At 39.3% G+C, this 24,614-nt stretch overlaps 1 long non-coding RNA gene across 1 annotated transcript in view; it reads left to right on the top strand.

Annotated features, from left to right (window-relative positions):
• Positions 1-24,614, top strand: part of LOC125486841 — a 39,740-nt gene extending 15,126 nt beyond the window's left edge. Inside the window, exons 2-3 of the long non-coding RNA XR_007265465.1 lie at positions 20,686-20,804; positions 24,522-24,614. This is a non-coding gene — a long non-coding RNA (uncharacterized LOC125486841). The remainder of the gene's footprint in view (positions 1-20,685; positions 20,805-24,521) is intronic.

The following is a 24,614-nucleotide window of genomic DNA, read 5'->3' as shown; positions in this document are numbered from 1 at the left end:
AGTCTCTTGCAGGGTTCTTGGATATATCTGGTCAGTACCAGGAGAGTTATCCACCTTCATACATTATAATACTTCCAACACCACATCTACTGTGACTCGGATTGCCCCCAAGATATCGCCACTAACTTCCTCGAGTTCCCAAGTCTTCATGTGTTTCTCCACGCTGAACACAGGACAAATATTCATTGAAGACCTCATGCAGTTCCACACATGTATGTCCACTTTGGTCATTGAGGTGTCCTATTTTCTCTCTAGTTGTTCCTTTTCCTTTAATATATTTTAGAATCTCTTTGGATTTACCCTAATCTTCTTAGCCAAAGCTATCTCATGCACCCTTTTTGCCCTCCTGATTTCCTTCTTCAGTAAACTCCTGTGTCCCTTATATACCTCCAGGGATTCCCCTGATCCCAGCTACCTGTTCCTTAGCCATGCCGCCTCCTTTTTTCTGGTCAAAGACTCAATATCTCTTGTCATCCAGGATTTCCTACTCCTGCCAACCTTGCCCTTCACCCTCACAGGAACATATAAACCTTGAACTCTAGCTATCCAAGACTTTGTTTCCAAGACTTTTTCAAACATTATAAAATTTAATATTCCTATGATGTAGATTCCTCCTGATTGAAAGGTGCTCTCTTATTGCACACAATTTATTTTGTATTTTTGTTTGGTGATGGTTTGCAGTATTTTATAAATATTAGTCTTGCACAGCTCTGAAAAATTTTGAGGAACTTAAGAGGCAATCGTAAGAGGAAATAATTTTTTTAAAAGTGAGTTTACATGGAAAACTTCTGTGTGCCCCTCAAAATGACAAAAAGTACATAAAGGCAGAAAGGTTGTGTTTGTTGAATCCTCTTTTCTGAATTCAGTCTTTTTCTGTAATACATAGAAGCTCTGCTGTGAAGAGGGTGGCTAAAACCACAGTGCATAGAGTTTTAGAAATATTTGGAATGTTCCCTCCTTTTTCTTCAGTTTGTGCCTTTACTCCTCGTCAGACACATTGATGTTTGACTACTGCGAAGGCCCAACTCTCCTACCGTGAATTGGTTGACTTGCTCATTACTGACCAGCACTGACTTGCTGCTGTTTTGACTCTGATTCATAACATACCAAACAATCAGCAGCAAAACAGCAATTCTTCTCTGTTTCTCTTGTTGGTATGGATTTAGTGAACCCCTGTGGCATTAAGCATTCAGTGCTACTTTCTCATTTGCTGAATTTGTTTGAAGGCATATAAAGCCAACAAATGGATCTGTGAAAATTTGTTTAATGTGTCAGAGAAAAATTAATAACATTTTATGTAGAGGAATGGGTCTTAGCCAAAGGAATTAAATAGTAGAATATGTCAGGGCTCCATTTTGTGTTTTGTATGTTTATTCAGTGCACTGTGATCAGCCATGACATTACTAAGTTAAAAGCTGAATGGTAAACTGCTTTATAATAGAAGGAGCATAATTTGTAATTCTGTTGCTCTGCTGTGATGAAATTGGCTTTCCTTTCTCAAGTCTATTTGTTGTAAATAGAGAAATCTTGGGGTAAATCAGAGTTTAATTGTCTTCCAGGAACAGAATTATTTGATTGGGGTGTGGATTAATGTCCAAGTAGCATGTATAACAAGCTTTATTTTGTTTTCATTAATATTCTGTCTCTGCACGCACCTCAAAATTCGTGTTAACTCTGTGCTATCTTGGTATTGTAAATGTAGCTATTGCTGAGAAGTGTCTCTTCTGCTAAAACATTCATCTTAATTTTATGTGCAGTGGTTACTGTACTACTTTAGTGATACTGTTTCAGCATAATATGATTCTGAAAATCTCCTTCAGATTGTGCCACATGGGACTCGTTTGTTGAAGGATCATGGATTGTACAGTGCTGCCAGCCACCAGTAATCCCCTTTGAGGAATATTGAGTTATGCAGCTCAATTCTATCATTTTTGTGTGTGTAAAAGTTTGCTTCATCTTTGACCTACATCTTTTTGATCAGTATTAATATTTTCTGAAAATTTTCTAATTCAAATTAAAGCATTTATTTGAGATAGGCTTTGTTTGTATTATTTGCTTGAATTTCTTAAGTATTCTATCTTGAAATGGAAAATGTAAATAAAGCTTCCTTTTTATTGTGGCTTGATTCTGGATGTTGTCCTTGTGCATCTGCTAATGTGAAATCAGGATTTGGGAATAATTCGGAAGATTCACTGGAGGGAAGGCTAAGGCTGTGGTAAATAAATATCAAAAGATATTAATAATGACTGCAACCAAGAAGTGGCAGTGAAGTAATGTTCAGGAAGACCAAAGAATATGATTAAATAGATTCTGGTTAAGGTGTTGAGAATTCAATGGAAGCATTCCATTGTCAAGCCAAAGAGCATTGAAAATAACTATTTGAGAGGCACATGCGGCATATAAAATCTATGCCACTGTCAGAAATGTGACTGTAAGCAGACAATTGCATATAGATAGGTAACTATCTTTTCTAGTGAGATGGGAAAAAAAAGGACAGTTCCTCCCATGATGGAAAGAAAATGCATCCTTGAAAAGCAAAGGAAAAGGCAGCTTATCTTTCATTTATAGATGCCTATTTAACCGTTACTTTAAAATTGTCTAAATCTGTTTTCCTCGCTATGTGGTTACAATGGTTTGTCTCATCCTGTAACTGGAGCAAACAGTTCACTGAAATCAAGGAGAATTGTCTTAAGTTGGTAAAACCAGAGGTTCCCTTTATAGTTTTAAAAATGAGGAAACTTTTGCACTGTTGCTGGGCCTCAGCCTTCTGAATAGTTGTGCTTTTGCTAATTGTATAAATTGAATAATTGGGAATTGAGTTTCCATTGTCAGCAAGAGCTCATGTGCGGTAATGCCGATTAGAAAATCGTACAAACAACTCTATCTGGTGTAGTGAAATAGAAACAAAAGAGTTGGTCCAGCCCTGAACATTGCCTGGGTTTGATGGGTGGCCCTCTGTGAAGGTTATGGTTTCCAGATTCACCCCAGAGACCTAAGAACATAAGAACTAGGAGCAGGAGTAGGCCGTCTGGCCCTTCGAGCCTGCTCCGCCATTCAATAAGATCATGGCTGATCTTTTCGTAGACTCAGATCCACTTACCCGCATTCTCACTGTATCCCTTAATTCCTTTATTGTTAAAAAAAAATCTACCTTTTTTTTAAAAACGTTTACTGAAGTAGCGTCAACTACTTCACTGGGCAAGGAATTCCATAGATTAACAACCCTCCGGGTGAAGAAATTCCTTCTCAATTCAGTCCTAAATCTGCTCCCTCTAATCTTGAGGCTATGCCCTGTTGTCCTAGCTTCGAGACCTGAACACACAACCTAGTACTGAGATGGTGTACCATTGTTGAAGGCACTGGCTTTCAGATAAGATGTAAATCAAAGCTCTGTTTTCAGTTTGACATGAATGTAAAAGATCCTATTGCATTTTTAAAAAGAGTTCACCTGATGCCTTGCCAACGTCTATCCCTTTATTCAAGATCAGTTCTTTCAAAAAAAAACCCTCAACTGTTCGTTTATCTCATTACTGTTGTGGAATCTTCCTGCCCACAAATTTGTTGCTGAGTTTTTCTACAACAGTGACTGCACTTCAAAAGTACTGCAGCATTTCAAGGTGTGAAAGATACTTTATAAATATAATGTTTTTCCTTCCTTGATTAGTGGCAAAAGTGAAAGTTCTAGTAACACTATTCCTGTTGAAGTTCATGTGAATGTTTGAGGGAAAGCTCAACTTGCTTTTCATATCCTGTGACCATTTTTTGTTCAGCGTGTGGTAGGTTCCCTTCATCACCATCTGTAACGTTTTGAATCCATGAGCATTCTCTTAGCTTTAGGTCAAGTTTATTTAGATCCAGACAATAATGCTGATTTTCTTTTTCCCAATGCGTTAGCATGGAATCTGTTCATCCATTCACACCTGTGCCAGCTCTTTAGTAGAGCTACCAAATTATAGCCCCACTTGTGTTTTTTCCCCCCAGCGGTCCTGTACTATTCCGTTTCAAATGTTTATTGAATTCCATTTTCTGTACTACTATTGAATCTGTTTCTACCACTCTTCTAGCCAGCACATTCTAGGATCTAACAACTTGCTGTATAATTTAAAAACCGAAAGAACTGCAGATGCTGGAAATCAGAAACGCAAGCAGAAACTGCTGGAAAAACTCAGCAGGTCTAGCTGCATCTGTGGAGAGAAATCAGAGTGAATGTTTGGGTTCAGTGACCCGTTCTGCAGAGAGAAATCCTTCCTCAGATGCTGCCAGACCTGCTGAGCTTTTCCAGCAATTTCTGTTTTTGTTGCTGTATAATTTGTTCTTTCCTCCTCCTGCTTGTGATTCTTTGTTCAACCACCTTAAATCTGTGTGCTTTGATTACTGTCGCTCTTGTCAGTGTTCACAATTTTTCCTTATTCATTTTAGCAAGTGAATTCAAACCACTCAAAATAACCTCTTTTCAAATGTGAATGTGAACTTCTTGCATTTTATTGCAACATTTAAACCAGATTTTATTTTGAGAAAGTTAAAATTTCTCTTAACTTTCTCTGTTCTGAAGACATCAATGTGAGTTGCTCAAAACATTTGCATCTTAGGAGTTCCATTGCCATTTTCGGTCTGTTGAAGCTGAATTAGGAACAATGCTGAATTATCACCTGTCAGTGTTTTTAATGCCATCTTTGAAGAGCATTTATTGCTTTTAAAGTTTTCAACCAATCTATTTCTCTGATCTTGTGTGACATGGCAAAACTATTTATTTACTATTGAGGGTTCAACACCCTTTGTTTTTTGAAATTTAAATAGCACTTGCTCTGGGAAAGGAGTCAATCTTTTATGTAGTGGAGTGGGGCTAGATCAGCTGGCTGCCCAGAGCATGAATCTCTTAAAGAAGCTGTTCAGTATGATTATTCTTGTGGGATGACAGCTGTTCCTGTTTGTTTTTTGGATTTAGGTAATCTGCCGTTCTTCCTCGTTTCTTTAATAGTGAGCAGAGGTGAAGTTCACTCTCTTTGGATTCTATATGCAGGAAGATTTTTCCGATATTTGTAGAGTGGGGCTATTTGGAGAATAGCAGAGTGAAAGATTGACATAACATTGTTTCAGAATTCAGGATAGATTCCCCATGTAGATAGTTTACCTGTAAAGGGATGTTCCAATTTACATACTCTGTATTTTAAATTCATCAAGAAATTACTGTTTATGACAATGCTCTGGACTTCCTGATCCAAGAACAGTTAGTTCTGGCACTGTGACCCTCAGATTTTCAAACTGATTACTTTACTTTCTATTCTGAATCTTTCAAGGGAATAGCCGTTTCTTTAGCAACCAGTGGTAGAAATGTTAATGGCAGTTGAGAAAGCTTTTACCCAGAAAACTTGTAAATCACATGGAAATGTTTTGCACCACTCTGATCCATGGCCTTCTGATGTGCTTGTTGACATTTATTGTCAGCGTTTGCTCAGCATACAAATAACTGGTGGTTTGTTTTGCCTATTACATTATTGGGGTTTGCTCCCTGGGATCCCCATACATGAGCAATCCATTACCTCAACTTTATTTGCATTGGAGTAGGGACAGAACACCTGATTTGAGTGAGCATCTTGACAGCTTGGGAGAAGGGTCTTTCAATCCCTGGATGAATTGATATCCTTCTCTCTCTAAGTGTACAGGTTCAACAAATTACTTTATGCAATTTGATTACTTGATTGAAATTCCCTTTGTACATTGAAAGCTGCTGACCTGGCCTCCATTCTTTTTTAAACCGTTCATGGATTTGAAACTCTGCAATTTTTTTGGGCTGTAGTACTTTTGAATTTTGTCACTGCGTTGTTGAAAGAGAACCAGAAACTGAGGTCCAGTTTGAAGTGATGTGCATGTTTAAACGTAATATTTTTGTGCAATGTAGAAGGGGAAAACAAATTTTTTAGAAAAACAAACTCCTAAGAAGAAACGTTTCTAATTGATTTGTCTCCTAACTAACGATTGAAGTTTATTCAGTTGAATAGTACATAAAAGTTACATTTCAATCAAATATGGGAGGTTATAATTAAAGATGTCATCTAACATTTCTTTTTGCTTTGTTATATTCTTAAATCTATATTTAAGCTTTTTAGTTCTTTCTGCATTCCCTTGTTTGTACTTTTGATGCTTTTCCTTCTGACTTTTTCATTTTTTTTGCTGTTTATGCAACACCCCTATTAGTTTGACAAGTAGAACAGTTGCTGTTGTTATTCTGACTTGCCAGCAGTTTTAGTGATCAGACTACCAATTGTAAATTCATGTGCCATTGTAATTGTGTTGTGTAGCTTACATTTTTTAACATTGTGCAAAATAGCTGCCTAAATTTGACAAATGTGCATTTGCTGAGAAAAGCAGACACATTTGCACGGTGAACCCATAGACTGTTCTCTCTTGGTTCAATGCAATCATACATAGCTTCAAGTCAAATTTCAATTCAAGTCTCAATGGCGATGTAACTAAACAAACAAGTTTGACTGAATTTTTTTCAATAAATGCCTTGTGGACACATTACTTAGTCATTGGCCTCCAGCATTTCAATCCCTGTATTTTGGTCTGTATATTTATGTATCCCACAGGGCATTGGAACTTAAAATTGCATGTGTTTAGTGTAAGATTTGATATCCCATAATGGTTTACATACTTGGGAGGAACTTTAATGCAGTTTGACAATACCTTTCTGAAGCAGTTTATAACCTCAGATACATTTTTAAAATTGGAGAATTCTCACTAAAATAACACTGTTTCCCCAGTTCCTTCAGGTAAAATTAATTCGGCCATTAGTCAGTTTAATTCTGGGAAAAGTAAAATCAAATGTTAAGTAAAATGCTCTGACAATCTGGGAATTCTGACAAATCTCAGCCTATTGTCCTTGTTACGAATTGTAATAGACAACTTTCTGTCTTGAGATGATGGTTTGTGTGTGGCAGTCAATTCTGTGTTAAATATTCCCTTGTGTGGTTCAGAAGCTCTGCTTTGGCACAGTAGACTCTACCGCACTTGCTACAGCTGAAAACAGTGTGCTGAGAATGTGTAGGAATCTCTGGCCTCTGAAACCTCAGTTGGCAAGAGAAAACAATTTCTCCTTGCCTTCCCCAAGACCCGTCCAACAGTTAGCCTGTAGAAGGCTTTTCATTGTAAGTCTGTTGAATGTCAGAATTTAATTCCAAAACACGACAAAAGTAGTTTTTGCTGTTGCATAAATTGATGGGCTAGGCCATTAGAGTTTTCTATATCTAGATTGAATGTCTTGTCTGTGCTTGTATGCAGTGCCACCTAAGGGATAACTGTAAGATAAAAATTAGTGAATTGGAGTCCTAAATTTTATTTAATAACCTACTAACACGCGAAACATTTTGTGTTGAAATTATGTCTACAACTGTACAATACTCAAACTTAAAAGGAATTGTGAACATGTAATTTCAATGTGTTTGTTTCAATACCTTATCTGAAAGTTTGAGATAATAAGGTCAGTTATCTATATAAGTGGTTTGAAGATATCCAGTAGCTTTTTGGGGGGCAACTTATAACAGTTTGGAAAATTGTCACCCAGTTGCTGAAATTGTCTGTTTTTGTCAAATGTTCTACTGAATTTTTTTCATTATTTGTGATGCTTTGTCTAAGAAAATTCTTACAAAAATGTGCTGGCTCATTGTAGAGACAGTGATGCAGACTGAAGTTGTTTCATAAATACATTTACCGAGCGTAACTAGTTTTGAAAATGTCTGTCTAAAGTATCTGCGTATGCAAAGAACAGGAGAAACAGGAAAGTCAATATGGACAGAAAATGTTAGCATTCTGTTGGTCTGTGTAATTCACTTAACATATCATTACCAGTTGTTGATTACAGTGTGCCTTGAAAGGAAACATGAGAAAAGCACAAAATAAATTTGAAATGAAGTTTGACAGCAGTAGGAAACGAGAAATCAAATAATGGAACCTAATATGAATGGAAGGCAAAAATTATATGGGTTTCCATAGTCAGGGGATCAGACATGTTTCTGCAAGATAAAATGTGACTCTAGGATGGTATTTTGCCTCTGTGTGATGCTAGATTCAAGGATGTCACAGAGCTGCAGGACATCCTTCTAACAGAGTAGGATCAGCCAGAAATCGTGGTTCGCGTTGCTGCCAATGCCATAGAAAAGAAGGTAGATGAAAGCAGCATTTGGGGAGGTGGCAAAGAAATTAAAACAGCATTACCTTATGAGCAGTCATTTCAGAATTGCCCCCAGTTCCATGTACAAGTAAGCACAAAAGAGGAGGATAGATCGATTGAACACATGACTGGAGAACTAGTTTAGGGGGGCATCGGACATCTGAGCATTGGGACCATTTCTGGGGCAGGTGGAACCTTGAAGGAAAATTTTCTAGAACTGTTGGGAGTTGGTTTAAACTAGCTTAAAGTTGGAACCTGAGGGATAAGCCAGTTTGGAAGGGGGTTAAACTGGTAACAAAATAGAAAAGCTGCTATGGACACTAGAGGAGAGGGAAAAAAGCTGAGTCTCGAGTTTGCCTTGAAAGTGGAATGATGTCAGAAAGACCAGGTTAAGGGGCCTCAACATTAATGCATGCAACATTTGCAACAAAGTAGAAGATCTAAAGGCACAATAGAGTAAGTGGTTATCATCTGATGTCATGATAGAAATGTGGCTGTGTGGTGACTAAGATTGGGAACTAAATATTCAAAGATACTTGTCTGAAAAGGACAGACAAGAAGGGAAAGGAGATGGAGTTGTGCTGATAATAATGGATGGCATCAGTAAGGGAGGATCTCAATTTTACAATTCCATAAATTTTGAGATCTTTCCTGCAGGTTAGAAATATTTGCACAAGGAGAAAACGGGATTGCGGATCTACCAGCCTTGTATTAGTAGTAATGAAAACAGTGGAATCTGTCATAAGGCATGTGATAAATGGATGCTTGAATAAAAATGGCTTTATCCCATCTGCTTCTACTTTCTGAAATTCAGTATGCCAATTCATTTTGTGTGTATTAATTTTTATTATTTGTAGATGAATGTAAAATACATATTTGGTCAAAAGCCAGCGAGTAAAGTGCAGTTTTGATCAATGGTTGCTGTGGACAACTTAAATATCTGTAGTTTCGTGTCGGTTCATTTGCAATTTTGTTTTCTGAAATTACCAGAATAAATTACTAATGGATGTTGGAAAATGTTCCAGATAAAATGAAGCAGTGTGTACTTAGAATAAAGTAATGTTAAAAGGGCACTCCACTGCTTTCTTTATTTTGATATAAGGTATTTTGCCTGACAAGTTTGTATTTGGGGCAAAAATGAAATGATCTGAAATTTCATAAATAAAACTTAAGATATTCAACTCAAAACTCCTCTATTGGGCTTTTGTCTTCTGGCTTCCATGCTCATTTTCATAACAGTAATGGCTATTCTTCCAGAGAATTTGATGGTATGTGGACCATTCTTGGAACATCTTGAAGTATTTGGTAAGGTGATATTGAATATATCTTCTCTTTCTCTTTTTTTCCAATCCTTTTCCTTTTCCTTTTTTATCTCATTAAATATAGATGTGTTTTACCAACTGTCTAATCAAAATTCTGAATTATAAACCAAAGCTCAAGTTTAGTTGCTGCATTTACATTTGGATGCAATTAACATTTCATTAAGTAGGTCTCTACTCCATCTCAAAGAACAGCTAGAATTTATAGTTTAGAATCTGTTACTTCACAAAGAATTCTGATTTGGTTGGTTTGTGAAGTCAAGCTCACTAAAGGATTAAATGAACTTGCATGTTATTGTCAAAACCAGAGCAGTGGCAACTCCCAGCAAGTGCTGCCATATCTGTGGAGAGAAGAGAGGAATTGATGTTTTGTTTCAGATTTCCAGAATCTGTAGTTCTTTTTGCTGCGTATTGTCTGCATTTTGCTATGTCTAACTTTGCTGTGTAATATTTGAGGACTCCTTGTAATGTGCTGACTTTATTTGTTCACCAATAAACAATTTGAGGTTTAAAATAAATTGATAGCAACTGTTTTGTGATGCTGTTTGCACTGAATTCTTCCTCTGTAGCATCCTCTTCTTTTCCATCTTTTGCATTTTCTCTGCTTCCCTTATTCCCTTCCCCAATGCCCTGCTTTAACTGTTTATTCATGCCCTATCCCCCTTTCTTTCTCTTTCTTCTTTAGCTCATTTGCTAACTTCACCATATTCTCTTTGAATTCAGAGGAGTTGAGGTAACTCTTCAGTAAGTTTAAATTGACATTTCTTTTGATGTGTCCTCTGACTTAGAAGTGAACTGAAAACTGCATTTATGCACAATAAGGTACTGAATGAATGAATTACTGGACTTGGCAGATTTTGCTGTTTTGAGTGAAGGCATGAAAGCAGTTAATTATAGCTTATGATCAGTTTAGTGCATACAGACACTCTACTGGAACAAGTGGGACCAGTTTGTTTCTGAAGGTGCACCTGTAATGCCAAGTTTCACTGATTAGTTTTCTTTCGCTTCACTCAGCAATGGCTTTTGTGTAATTTCAGACACACATAAGAGAGGAATTACTTCCAGAGATCAGGTGTCTCTTTATGCCCATGTTGTAAAGCCCTTAAAATCTTTGGTGCATTTTGTGAAATTGACTTTGATGCTGTCTTGATTCATTTTGGTTAAATGTGACAGGGATTGAAACACAACGCAGGTAAAAGATTACCTGTAACTTTTTTTGTGTTAGATGTCAACACTTGTATGATATGATATTGTAATGTAGCCTTCACTTATTTTGTGATATGAATGATTTTCTTTTGTGGTCTTTCACAGATAGACCTGCTGTAATGTTAGCAGTAGGCTTTGCCAATGTTGTGTTTCAGTGAACTGCTAGGGATTTTGCACCTTTTTGTAAAGTTGAGCTCATCCAAAACTTTATTTGTGCCTTAATTTGCGCCAAGTCTTGATTACCCATTACCCCTTAAGCTTGCCGATCTGCCTTGGCTCCTGGTCTTGCAACACCTTTATTTTGAAGCTCTCACCTTCTCTTTCAGAAACCTCCCAGGCCTTGCCCTCCATTTTTCTATAAATTCCCACACTCATCTAGGAGCTCTGGGCTCTTTTAATTTTGGTCTCTTACATATCTTTTATTTTCATTTCTCCATCACTGCTAGTTGTACTTCCAGTTGCGTATGCCCTAAATTCAGAAATTCTCTCCTGAAACCTATCTGCGTCAATACCTTGAGTCTAAGATGCTCTTAAAAGCCTCCCTCGGTAACTTAAGCTGATATCTATGATAGCTTGATGTAAAGTTTTGTTTGATGCTTCTGCGAAATGCCTTTTGATATTGTTAAAGGTCCTATCAAAGCAGGCGTTGCTGTCATTGTATAGAAACGCAGAACTGAAGTTTGACTATTGCTCAGTCTGAGATGGGAGGAGTGTACTGACTTGCTGTAGTCCATGACTTCATCAGTTACAACATAAATGTAGTTGTTTTACCCAGTTCCCAATGAGACCGATTTGTGTGCTTTCTTTATATCAGATTTAAAATAAGGGGATCAACCAATCAGATTTCTTTGATTAAAAACAGAATTATTGATTATATTTTAAGTTGCAAAACTGGTAACACTTTATTCATAATATGCAAATACACATGGTTATCTCTAAATTACCCAAGACTTGCACGTGCCCATATATGCCAGCATGCAAGGGTAAAGAAAAAATATGGAATTTTCTCCACAAAGAGTCACTTTGGATGGAAAATATTGGCGTATATGTCTTAGCTGTTGAAGACTAAAGATAAAATATGAGATGTTAAGATGGCTGTCAGCTCGGGGTCCTACCATATGGAGTTGGTTGTACCAAACATGGGCAGTTGTCTCTGGGATCTTGGCAGATGCAGCTTGCTCAGGAAATAAAAATCGAGAAGTAATCTTGAATATTGAGAAATTATCTGGCCATTCTTCAAGAGGACAAACAGATTTCAAACTGGATTCACAATGCAGGTGATTCAGGAACAGGAGACATAAGTGAGCAACTTTTGTTTTTGCGGGCTTTCCCCAACTGGAAATCAAAACAATCTCCAAGCCTGCAAAACCCTGTTTTATGGCTATCCTGTTTAAAGAGAAGAACAAGCAAGTGTTTACTTAGAAGTCAACTTTTTTGGTTACTTCCTCAAAAAACTCAATCAAACTTGAGACATAATTTCCCTTGCACAAAATCGTGCTGACTGTCCCTAATCATTCTGTGCCTCTCCAAATGCATGTAAATCCTATCTTTCAGAATCATCTCCCACAACCTACCCATCACCGATGTCAGACTCACAGGTCTATAGTTCCCTGGCTTCTCCTTACAGCTTTTCTCAAATAAAGGCATAACATTAGCCATCTTCCAGTTCTCCTGCACTTCACCCGTGGTTATAGAGGGCAGAACTATAGACATTAGTTCCTTGGATTTTAGTAATGCCCTTGATAAGGTTTCCCATAGTAGACTAATTAGTAAAGTTAGATCATGTGGGATTCAGGGTGAGCTTGCTAATTGGATACAAAATTGGCTTTATGATAGGAGACCGAGGGTAGTGATGGAGGGTTATTTTTCAGACTGGAGGCCTGTGACCAGCAGTGTTCCAGATGGATTGGTACTGGGTCCACTTTGGTTTATCATTTTATACAAATGATTTGGATGAGGATATAGGTGGCATGTTTAGTAAGTTTGCGGATGTCACCAAAATTGGTAGGGTAGTGGACAGTGAACAAGGTTATCCAAGATTACAAATAGATCTTGATCAGTTGGGTCAATGGGATGAAAAGTGGCAGACTGAGTTTAATGTGAATAAATGTGAGGTATTGCATTTTAGTAAAATAAGCAAGGGCAGAACTTATACAGTCAATGTTAGGGCCCTGATTAGTGTTGTAGAGCAGAGAGACCGAGGGGTTCAGGTACATAATCCTTTGAAATTTTCATCACAGACAGGGTGGTTAAGGTGTTTAGCACACTTGCCTTCACTGCTTAGACCTGTGACTGTGGGAGTTGGGGCGTCATGTTTGGGTTGTACAGGATGTTGGTGAGGTCTCTTCTGGAGTAGTGTGTGTAGTTCTGGATGCGCTGTTACAAATGGGATATTATTAAACTGGAGAGGGTTCGGTAAAGATTTACCAGGAAGTTGACAGGAATAGAGGGGTTGAGTTATAAAAATAGTCTGGAGCGTAGGAAGTTGAGGGGTGACCTTGTAGAAGTTTATGAAATCATGAGTGGCATAGATATGGTGAATAGCAAAGGTCTTTTTTTCGAAGATGGGAAAATTCAAAACTTGGGGCACATTTTTGAGGTGAGAGGAGAAGGATTGAAAATTGACATGAGGGGCAACTTTTTTTGCACAGTGTGGTTAGCGTGTGTGGAATGAACTGCCAGAGGAAGTGGTGGATATAGGTACGTTTACAATGTTTAAAAGACATTTGGATACATATGTGAAAAGGAAAGGTTTGGAGCGATATGGGCCAAACGCAGGCAGGTGGGGCTAGTTTAGTTTGGGAACATAATCCATGTGGACGGGTTGGACCGAAGGGTCTGTTTGACTCTGACTCTATAAATGGGTTCAACCAAAACCAGCAATTACCTGGAACTGTTTCCAAGAAATGTTTGTTGTTTTTAAAAAAAAAGTTGGAACAATGGCATCCACAATCCTTCAAGCTCAGATCAACAGAAGATCGTAAATATGAAGCCATTATAACATACCTTGCTCCGTTAATGTTACTTCCCCTCTGCTTCAAATTTGTGCTTCCACCTACATAAACATGAAGATTAACAGCTCAGTGACCTGGTTTGTTTAAAAAGATGCAGCATTTATAAATCATAACACAGCATACCAGGCCTCCAGCTCCACACTTTGTTCTCTCTGACTCCAGCATGTGCAGTTCTTGCTATCTCGCATTTACAAATCATATTGTTTTTAGGCAAACATTGAAGTGCATCAGGCTCTGAATAATTATTTTTTGTTGTAGTGTATTGGCTTTATTGTAAACCAAGATTGTATTCTGCACTAGAAATGTCTTGTCTGGTGGCTGATGCAGGGCATCAAAGAGCTCCATGCTTTTCAAACAGTTACACAGGATTCTTTAACTTTCTTTCTCTGTTTGGCCCTTTTGTTTACTTTTCTGTCCAAAATCAGAATGCACTGCATGTGATGTTGGAGCAAGAAATTGGTGACCTTTCAAGTAGTCTGGTTGAGTTTTATTGTTGATGTGAATTTTATTTTTATTGATTTCAGAATTTTCATCATCTTTTGATGATTTTGCTGTCACCTAAACAGATGTTAGTTGTATTCTCATTCTTTTACATTTATAATTGCCTTTTTCAGAGAAGGCAGTTCACATCTTTTTTCTATTCATTTGTGGGATGTGGGTGTCACTGGCTGGCCAGCATTTCTTGCCCATCCCTAGTTGCCCTTGAGAAGGTGGTGGTGAGTTGCCTCCTTGAGCCGCTGCAGTCTACCTGCTGTAGGTTGACCCACAATACCATTAAGGAGGGAATTCCATAATTTTGACCCAGCGACAGTGAAGGAATGGCAATATATTTCCAAGTCAGGATGGTGAGTGGCTTGTAGGGGAACTTGAAGGTGATGGTGTTCCCATATGTCTGTTGCCCTTGTCCCTCTAGATGGAAGTGGTCATGGATTTGGAAGATGCTGTCTGAGGATCTTTGGTGAATTTCTGCAGTGCGTCTTGTAGGTAATACACACTGCTGCTACTGAGCGTTGGTGGTGGAGGGAATTCATGCTTGTAGATGTCGTGCCAATCAAGCGGGCTGCTTTGTCTTCGATGGTGTCAAGTTTCTTGACTGTTGTTGGGGCTGCACTCATCCAGGCAAGTGGGGAGTATTCTGTCACAGTCCTGACATGTGCCTTGTAGATGGTGGACAGGCTTTGAGGAGTCAGGAGGTGAGTTACTCATTGCAGTATTCTTAGCTTCTGGCCTGTTCTTGTAGCCACTGTGTTTATGTCGTGAGTCCAGATGAGTTTCTGGTCAATGATGTTGATAGTGGGAGATTCAGTGATGGTAACACTATTGAATGTCAAGGGATGGTGGTTAGATTGTTTCTTATTGGTGAGGTCATAGCCTGTGATTTTGTGCGGCGCAAATGTCACTTACCACTTGTCAGCCCACGGTCTGGATATTGTCTAGATCTTGTTGCATGTGAACATGGACTGCTTCAGTATCTGAGGAGTCACAAATGGTGCTGAATGTTGTGCAATCATCAGCGAACATCGGCTTATGATGGAGGGCAGGTCATTGAAGCAGCTGAAGATGGTTGGGCTGAGGACACTACCCTGAGGAACTCCTGCAGAGACGTCCTGGAGCCGAGATGATTGACCTCCAACAACCATTACCATCTTCCTATGTGTCAGGTATGACTCTAACCACCAGAGAGTTTACCTGATACCCATTGAGTCTAGTTTTGCTCGGTCTCCTTGATGCCACCCATGGTTGAATGCAGCCTTGATATCAAGGCTGTCGCCCTCACCTCACCCCTGGAATTCAGCTCTCTTGTCCATGTTTGAACCAAGGCTGTAATGAGGTCAGGAGTTGAGTGACCCTGGCAGAGCCCAAACTGGGTGTCGCTGAGCAGGTGCTGCTTAATTGCACTGTTGATGACACCTTCCATCACTTTACTGATGATTGAGAGTAGACTGATGGGGCGGTAATTGGCCGGGTTGGATTTGTCCTGCTTTTTGTGGACAGGACATACTTGACCAATTTTCCACATTGTCAGGTAGATACCAGTGTTGTAACTGTACTGGAACAGCTTGGCTAAGGCAGTGGCAAGTTCTGGAGCACAAGTCTTCTGTACTGTTGCCGGAATATTGTCAGGGCCCATAGCCTTTGCAGTATCAAGCATCTCCAACCGTTCCTTGACATCATGTGGAGTGAATCAAATTGGCTGAAGACTGGTATCTGTAATGCTGGGGACCACTGGAGGAGGCTGAGATGGATCATCGACTCAGCACTTCTGGCTGAAGATTGCTGTGAATGCTTCAGCCTTGTCTTTTGCACTGATGTACTGGGCTCTTCCATTATTGAGGAAGGGGATATTTGTGGAGCCGCCTCCTCCAGTGAGTTGTTTAATTGACCACGACTGCAGAGCTTAGATCTGATCCGTTGGTTGTGGGATCGCTTAGCTCTGTCTATCACTTGCTGCTTTCGCTGTTTGGCGTGCAAGTAGTCCTGTTTACTGGCTTCACCAGGTTGATGCATCATCTTCAGGTATGCCTGGTGCTGCTCCTGGCATGTGCTCCTGCACTCTCCATTGAACCAGGCTTGATCCCCTGGCTTGATGGCAATGGTTGAGTGGGGAATATGCCAGGCCATGAGGTTACAGATTGTGCAGGAGTACAATTCTTCAGCTGTTGATGGCCCCTCGTGGATGCCCAGTCTTGAGTTGCTAGATCTGTGCGAAGTCTGTGCCGTTTATCAAGGTGATAGTGCCACACAACGCGATAGAAGTTATTCTCAGTGTGAAGGTGGGACTTCGTCTCCACGAGGACTGTGTGATGTCACTCTTAGCGATACTGTCATGGATAGATGCAACTGCAGCTGGCAGATTGATTGATTGGGATGAGGTCAAGTATGTTTTTCCCTCTTGGTTCTCTCACCACCTACCGTAGACCCAGTCTGGCAGCTATGTTCTTTAGGACCCGACCAGCTCGATCAGTAGTACTGCTGCTGAGCCACTCTTGCTAGTGGACATTGAAATCCCCTACCCAGAGTACGGGCGGCACGGTGGCTCAGGGGTTAGCACTGCTGTCTCACAGCACCAGGTGCCCGGGTTCAATTCTAGCCTCGGGCGATTGTCTGTGTGGAGTTTGCACGTTCTTCCCGTGTCTGCATGGGTTTCCTCTGGGTGCTCTGGTTTCCTCCCACAGTCCAGAGATGTGCAGGCTAGGTGGATTGGCCATGCTAAGTTGCCTGTAATGTTCAGGGATGTGTAAATTAGGTGGGTTATGGGGGTATGGGTCTGGGTGGACTGTTCCAAGGGTCAGTGTAGACTTGTTGGGCCATAGGTCCTGTTTCCATACTGTAGTGATTCTATGAGAGTACATTTTGTGCCCTTGCCATCCTCAGTGTTGTTCAACATGGAGGAGTACTGATTCATCAGCTGAGGGAGACTGTGTGTGGTCATCAGCCGGATGCCATGTTTAACCTGAAGCCATGAGACTTCATGGGGACCAGAGTCAATGTTCAGGACTCCTAGAGCAACACCCTCCCAACTGTATACCACTGTGCTGCCACCTCTGCTAGGTCTGTCCTGCCGGTGGGACATGACATACCCAGGGATGGTGATGGTGGTGTCTGGGGCAATGTCATACACTCTGAATCATATCTTACAGACACTGTCAGGCTGTTGCTTAACCAGTCTATGAGACAACTCTCCCAGTTTTGGCACTAACCCCCAGATGTTAATGAGGAGGACTTTGCAGGGTCAACAGGGCTGTTTCTGCTGTCTTTTCCGGTGCCTTGGTTGATGTCAGGTGATCTATCTGATTCCATTTCTTTTAGACTTTGTAGCGATTAGTACAACTGAGTGGCTTGCAATGTCATTTCAGAGGGCAGTTGAGAGTCAACCACATTGCTGTGGGTCTGGAGTCACATGTAGGCCAGACCAGGTGAGGGTGGCAGATTTCCTTCCCTGAAGGACATTCGTGGACCAGATGGGTTTTTCCGACAATCGATTATGATTTCATGGTGATCAGTAGATTCTTAATTCCAGACTTTTGTTTTAATTATTGAATTCAAACTCTACCATCTGCCGTGGTGGAATTTGAGCCCAGGTCCCCAGATCCTGGGTTTCTGGATTAATAGGCAATCGCCTACCCTACTCCAACTTGCAACTAACAAACTCAGCACGTATGTTTTTTGACAAATGGTTCAATCCAACATAGGAAGAAAATAGTTGGAAGCCTTGGATTATTATAATAACCAGAGGGGGATAAACAATGTCTGTGCGAAGTATGAGATTAAATTTGTAACTTTAATTCAGCAACATTTATTTAGGTCAAAATGAAAATACAGTTTGTTTTACCTTGCATGAGCCAATAAGATTTTTCCTCCCCCCCCCCCCCCGTCAGTGCAATTCCCATCTCTAAAAGATTACATTTTTGCACAGTAAGTAATTTTCAGGAGATGTACGTTATTACTGATTTATTGGCTAGCTGCGGAATGCTGTGCTGACTGCTGAGAACATACGATGCAAATTAAGTAACCATTCAAATTATTCCATCGAAAGATGGCTTCGATAATGTAGATAAAAACCAAAAGAACTGCGGATGCTGTAAATCAGGAACAAAAACAAAGTTGCTGGAAAAGTTCAGCAGGTCTGGCAGCATCTGTGGAGGAGAAAACAGAGTTAACATTTCGGGTACACAGATGCTGCCAGACCTGCTGAGCTTTTCCAGCAACTTTGTTTTCGATAATGTAGATGTTTGGTGATGTTAGACACACAACTTTATAAATGTTGACACATTTGTTAGTACGTCAGTCCACACCAAGTAAATATCATTTTACTCGCGTGGAAGTGATCTTTGAACTGAAAACTGCAAACGTTTTTAAAACGTTTGGTTTGTCAAGATTTAGATTTGGTTTGGAATCAATTGTTTTTTGTTTTGTTAGAAAAAGTAATTCAAGTGTGAGTAGTTCGATCAAGCAATAACTCAGATTACTGGATCTTTAATTGGTAGTCAGTGCTGATATATTTTCCCTGAACAATACAATCAGGTGCTCCAAAAGAAGTCACCAATAGCATCTTCTAGAAATGGGTAAATATTAGCTTGTTTGGTACTGCTTTGAACCATGTTTCCTCCACCAGCTGTATTCTGAGTGTCCGATTTATAAGCAACTCTTTGGTGTCTTGATTCGTTTTTTTTCTGTTTCGATTTCTTTGGAACGACAATATCCTGAGTCAAAAAGATTAATAAGGTGTAGAGCTGGATGAACACAGCAGGCCAAGCAGCATCAGAGGAGCAGGAAAGCTGACGTTTTGGGACTGGACCCTTCTTCAGAAATTTCTGAATTTCTGAAGAAGGGTCTAGACCTGAAACGTCAGCTTTCCTGCTCCTCTGATGCTACCTGGCTTGTTATGTTCATCCAGCTCTACACCTTGTTATCTTATCAGACTCCAGCATCGGCAGTTCCGACTATCTCAAAAAGATTAATGTTTTGCTTGTAATGGAGTTCCATGTTAAGAATTATCTGAATGTATAATGTAATAACGAATAGAATTACTGTCTTATACCTTATTACCAGCCTGAAAAGAACGGGACCCCTAGATTGAATTACTGCCTAAGGATCTGTCAGCTACTTGATTCATTAATGTTATTGCCATTAATGAGGATGAAGTTAACTATCAGTTATTTTCAGGTTGACTGGAAGTAAAACTGAAAGATTCTATTATAAACATCCTCTATTAGCAGAGTATTGCCTTTCTGCTTGAGTAGGCATTGCTACAGTTTCTAACTAGGCTAACTAAGAATGCTCATAACAAAGTATTCTAGTTTTACTTCCAGTTAGCCTGAACCTAGCTGGTAGCTAACTCTGTCATTCCTTCCCCCAATCCGAGAACTCCATCTTCATTGATGGCAGCATCGTTAAAAATTATATTGATTATAAATAGAGAGGCTGTATAAGTCAGAATGGTAGCAATTTGTAGCTTCTTGTAAATTTGTGAATTTTGAAGTTGCAGCCTTTTAATGTAATGTATCTGCATTTTTCAGTAAATGGTCTTGAACTTCAGAATGCTAATAGTACATGCTTTAGAAGTAGCACTGATTTATGTGGTTGTCTATTCCTATATAATTCAAAAGCATAATCTCTTTCCCACCTCTCAACTGTCAATGTTGCCTATTGTATCTCTTCCCGTCTGTATCTGAAGAATCTACAGCCATTTATTGCTGCTGCCATGATTGCTGAAGATGCAAGGCAGCAGCTTGGGTTGGCCTTGTTATTCTTCCATACAACAAAGGAGGTTTGTCAAAAGATTCTTGAGAAACCATGTACTTAGTGGACAGGTGAGCATGTAATTATGATGCCTTAGAAAGGGCAGTACTGTGCAAAGCTGTCCTGCTTACATCAGACCCAAGGATCTGCATTGTACCACTATTAGTTTGTTTTACCACAGTTGAAGGTTTCTGTTTCCCCCGGAGGCTAAAGTTTAATTGATAAAGTCAATGATCCAGTCTGTGACTTGCCTGCACCTGGATGACATGGCCCCCCACATGGTTCAATTTTCATTTGAAATAGAAACAGAAAGTGGTGGAGAAACTTTGCAGGTCTGGCAGTATCTATGGAGTGAGTCCAAATAGGACTCTTCTTCTGAACTATTCTTCAGAGCATTACCAGATTAGAGTCATTGAACTCAAAATGTTAACTTTGTTTCTTTCCCTACCAATGTTGCCAGACCTGCAGAGTTTCTCCAGCATCAGCAGTGCTTTGCTTTCAATTTTAGTTTTGTTGTTTGAGTTAATTCAATATTTAACTAATATGCTAGAGCTTTATTGATAGAAAAAAGTCTCTTGCTCTTTCATAGCCAAGCATGTTTTAGGTTCCATTAATAGGTTTAGTCAGAGAAGCAGCTCATTTTTGTCATGGATTTTGTGCTGACTAGTAGAAGATTGTATTCATTTACTACCACAAAGGATGAAGGATCTTTACAGTCATGATTTTTTTGCAGATCCCAGTCATGAAGGTGCGGCAGAGGGAATTGAAAACATGGCTGATGCTGTCACGCATGCACGTTTTGTTGGCACGGACCCAGCAAGTGACGAAGTTGTTCTAATGAAAATTTTGCAGGTAATGCAATCTGCTGGTAAATACTAACGAAAACAGCTGAGCCAATTAGTCATTGGTATTAAAATGAAATCTGGTTACTTGACTATTAATTAGAGTAATGATAGTATTCCCAAATGGATTTCAATGAAACTGAATACATGTTTTGGCTTCAGGATTTCTCCTTTTGTCTCTGTTGTGAACAAGGGGATTAAATAGTACTCTACATTGTTCTAATTAATTGCTGTTCTTGTTCTTAGTTGATTCTGTAATTGCCTTTTTTGGGCATTATTTGTTCGTGCTTTACTGAAGGTGGTGGCTTATGCTGTGGTTTACTTGCATGGGTACACTCTAAGACCAAGCCTCTGTAGACATTTGTTTGTCATCCTTCCTCTGGAATGAGCACTGGCAGGCAGTTTGATCTCGTAACAAAGACTCAGCTTATCCTCAGCTGAAGCTAACGCATACTTTCAAGTAGGGGTTACTCAAGACACTGAAACTGGGGAAATCCCATCTGATTTTGCTATCTCCCTCTGCTCCTAGCTTAATGACGACAGGTTCTTTCTAGTGAAATAACAAGGTGTAGAGCTGGATGAACACAGCAGACCAAGCAGCATCAGAGGAGCAGGAAGGCTGACGTTTCGGGCCTAGACTCTTCTTTCTAGTGCCTGGGTACATTGCCCTGGTTAAGGCTTGCAAACTCATAATTGAGCGCTCTCTGATGTATACTATAGTGTTACACACCATTGCAAAAATGCAGCCACTCATTGAGCCAGATATTAAGGTGTGGTGGTGCCCTTTAAATTTTCCTTAAAAACTCCGGTAATAAGTTTGTTGAAGGGTAAAAGTGACTCGCTTTGCCATAAGTGAAAAGCAAAACAAAATCTTTACTGTTAAAGGAGAGAAGATGTAGTACACGAAATATTTTTAGTGTCTTTCATTTTCCTCATTCCATACCTGGAAAGTAAGTAAGCTCTGTTGAAATATTTAAAATTTATGGTTACTACTGTCAAGAAGTGGTATTAGCTTGGATTCCTCCTGATTAACATAAGAGCAGAATTAGGCCATTTGATCATAGCTGATATATTTCTCAACCCCATTCTTCTGTCTTCTCCCTGTAACCCTTACCAATCATGAACCTATCTATAAAAACTGAAAGAATTACGGATGCTGTAAATCAGAAAAGAAAAAACAAATTACTGGAACAGCTGAGAAGATCTGGCAGCATCTGTAGACAGAATTCAGAGTTGACATTTCGGGTCAAGTGACTCTTCCTCAGTTGAGTGGGTCACTCAGCCTGAAATGTTAACTTTGATTTCTCTCTACAGATGCTGCCAGACCTGCTGAGCTTTTTCAACAATTTGTTTTCATTACAAACATTAGTCGTTACAATCTTAAGTATCTCTGTCCAAATGCACTCAATGATTTGGCCTGCACAGCCCCGTGCAGCACCTGGAATTGAAACTTTATTGAACTATATCAGGCCTTGTGAAGCTGTTGTGTAAAGTGTTACGGCTGATCTTTAGAAGGCAAAAAGGAGAACGGCCCTAAAAGGTTGAATAATTGTGCAAAGTGTAAGTTTTGAAAACATTTTTTGAATTTACCACCAAAAGAAAATGCTTAATATAAAATATTTGCAGCACTTACAACTTACTGCATTTGGCAGCATGGTGGCTCAGTGGTTAGCACTGCTGCCTCTCAGCGCCAGGAACCCGGGTTGATTCCACCCTTGGGCAACTGTCTGTGTGAAGTTGGCACGTTCTCCCCATGTATGTGGGGGTTTCTTCCGGGTGCTCTGGTTTCCTCTCTCAGTTCAAAGATATGCAGGCCAGGTGGATTGGCTATGCTAAACTGCCCATCAGGGATGCGTAGATTAGGTGGGTTATAGGGGGATGGGTCTGGGTGGGATGCTCTGAGGGTTGGTGTGGACTTGTTGGACTGAAGGGCCTATTTCCACACTGTAGGGATTCTGTTGTAGAATATTGATAGATTATTGAAATTCTGTATTCCATTAATAAGACTTATATTTCAAGTTGTTAGGTTCACTTTTACGGATGAATGGCATTATATTCTTCTTTTTGAAAAATCTAAATCACCTTTAGTGTGAAGTCGTACTGTGTGCTTAGTGGTTTGGCGTTCAGGCTATTTAGGATTTCATAGTTCTTGTTTTAAATTTTGAAAACCTATTGAATTAATTTTGAGTTTGATTTGATGGTTTTGCAACGAGATCACCTATTAATAAGCACTGACACCATGCCTGGACTGTCAATATTTGTGATAGGATAGCAATCTAATTAAGTTTATATGTTGCATGGTAAGTTTAAATGAACTTTCCTGATTTATGAAGAAAAGAAATTTTGCCACATTCGATGAAATTTTGAATATATATTCTTACACTTGGCTTGTTTATGCTTTAAATTTCTGAATCTTTTACTGTTCTGCTCAAAATGGAGAAAAGGGGAACAATTTTTCTTCTGGAATTTGACTTACCTATCAGCCCATATAAACAAGATATCACTTTGCCTCAAAAACTCCTCAAGCTTTAGCCCACCTTAACCACCTGTATACAATGAAGGCTTTGACTCTACTTCTAAATAGATAGACAGGGAATGAATTGCATGTTGTTCTTACCATTACATTATCGAAGTGGACAACATATTTCACTTGGAATTTCATGAGGTTTGAGTTGAGGGCATAGCATAGGAAATAGGTGCTTTTCTGTATGCCAATTGCCATTTACAATTTCCATTCACCCAACCTGAGAGAACCTCTCAACCATGATAACCATCAGACTCGATTGTGGTTCCAATTAGTGCAGAATTAAGGGATGTTTTGTATTACCGTCTTGTGTCTGCTGGTAATTGGTTTACATTGTCAAACAAGTTATTTAATTTTGGCTCCTAACAGCCGAGAGAGAGAAAACTTTAATTCTTTTTGGTTTGTGTTGAAATCTACAGTTGTGGTCCCTTAAAAAGCTGACTGTTCAGGGAAAAGAACAAGTTTGATTATTCTTGTATGCTGTTTGTGACTTGAAGGCTTGTTGAGATTGGGAACATTTGCCTGTGCATTGTCCAAGTGAGAGAATAATATGTGGCAATCTAAAAAGGCAACAGAAACTAACTAGTTAATTTCCCTACTGCATTTTCTGCCATTCCGAAATTTTTTTTTAACGCATTGCATACTTTTCTACTTGACAGTGGTTATGCAACTGAACTTCAAAACCTATCACAGGAATCTGCTTCAGCTTCTAATTAGGGGCAAGATTTTATTTGAATTATACAAATAGTTGAAATATTGGTGTATGCAGTTGCTTTTTGGAACATGTTTGCACATGTGCTTTATCTTTTGAGTGTTTGAGGAATGGATTTATTGAAATGCTTTCTTGCAGTCATTCATAAATGTCTTCAAACCTTGATGTTATTGGCCCACTAGACCAGCCACAGTCTAGATGTCATGGTTCAAATTGTACGTGGACAGGAACTGCAGAGGTGATCCTGAAAATATATAATATCATGCTGAGTGTATTATACTTAAGTTTTTAGGTGACCATTTGAAGATTATTAGCTCTGCAAAGTTAGCAAATCAGACTATTGCAAGAAGAACTTGAAACGCCTTACCTGAAGTTAAACAGTACAATACTTTTAATTAAGTTAAATTTGTTTTTGGGTTGTTCAAAATGGATTTATAAGAATAGTTCTGTAAACAAAAGTATAAAGATTTTGTAATAATTGTTTCTTTTAGGTCTTAAGAACGTTACTACTCACTCCTGTTGGTGCTCATCTAACAAATGAGTCAGTCTGTGAAATAATGCAATCATGTTTTCGAATATGCTTT

This window comes from Rhincodon typus, chromosome 34 (assembly GCF_021869965.1).
Source record: "Rhincodon typus isolate 14 chromosome 34, sRhiTyp1.1, whole genome shotgun sequence".
NCBI classification, from domain to species: Eukaryota; Metazoa; Chordata; class Chondrichthyes; order Orectolobiformes; family Rhincodontidae; genus Rhincodon; species Rhincodon typus.
This window is presented reverse-complemented; position numbering and strand designations above follow the sequence as displayed.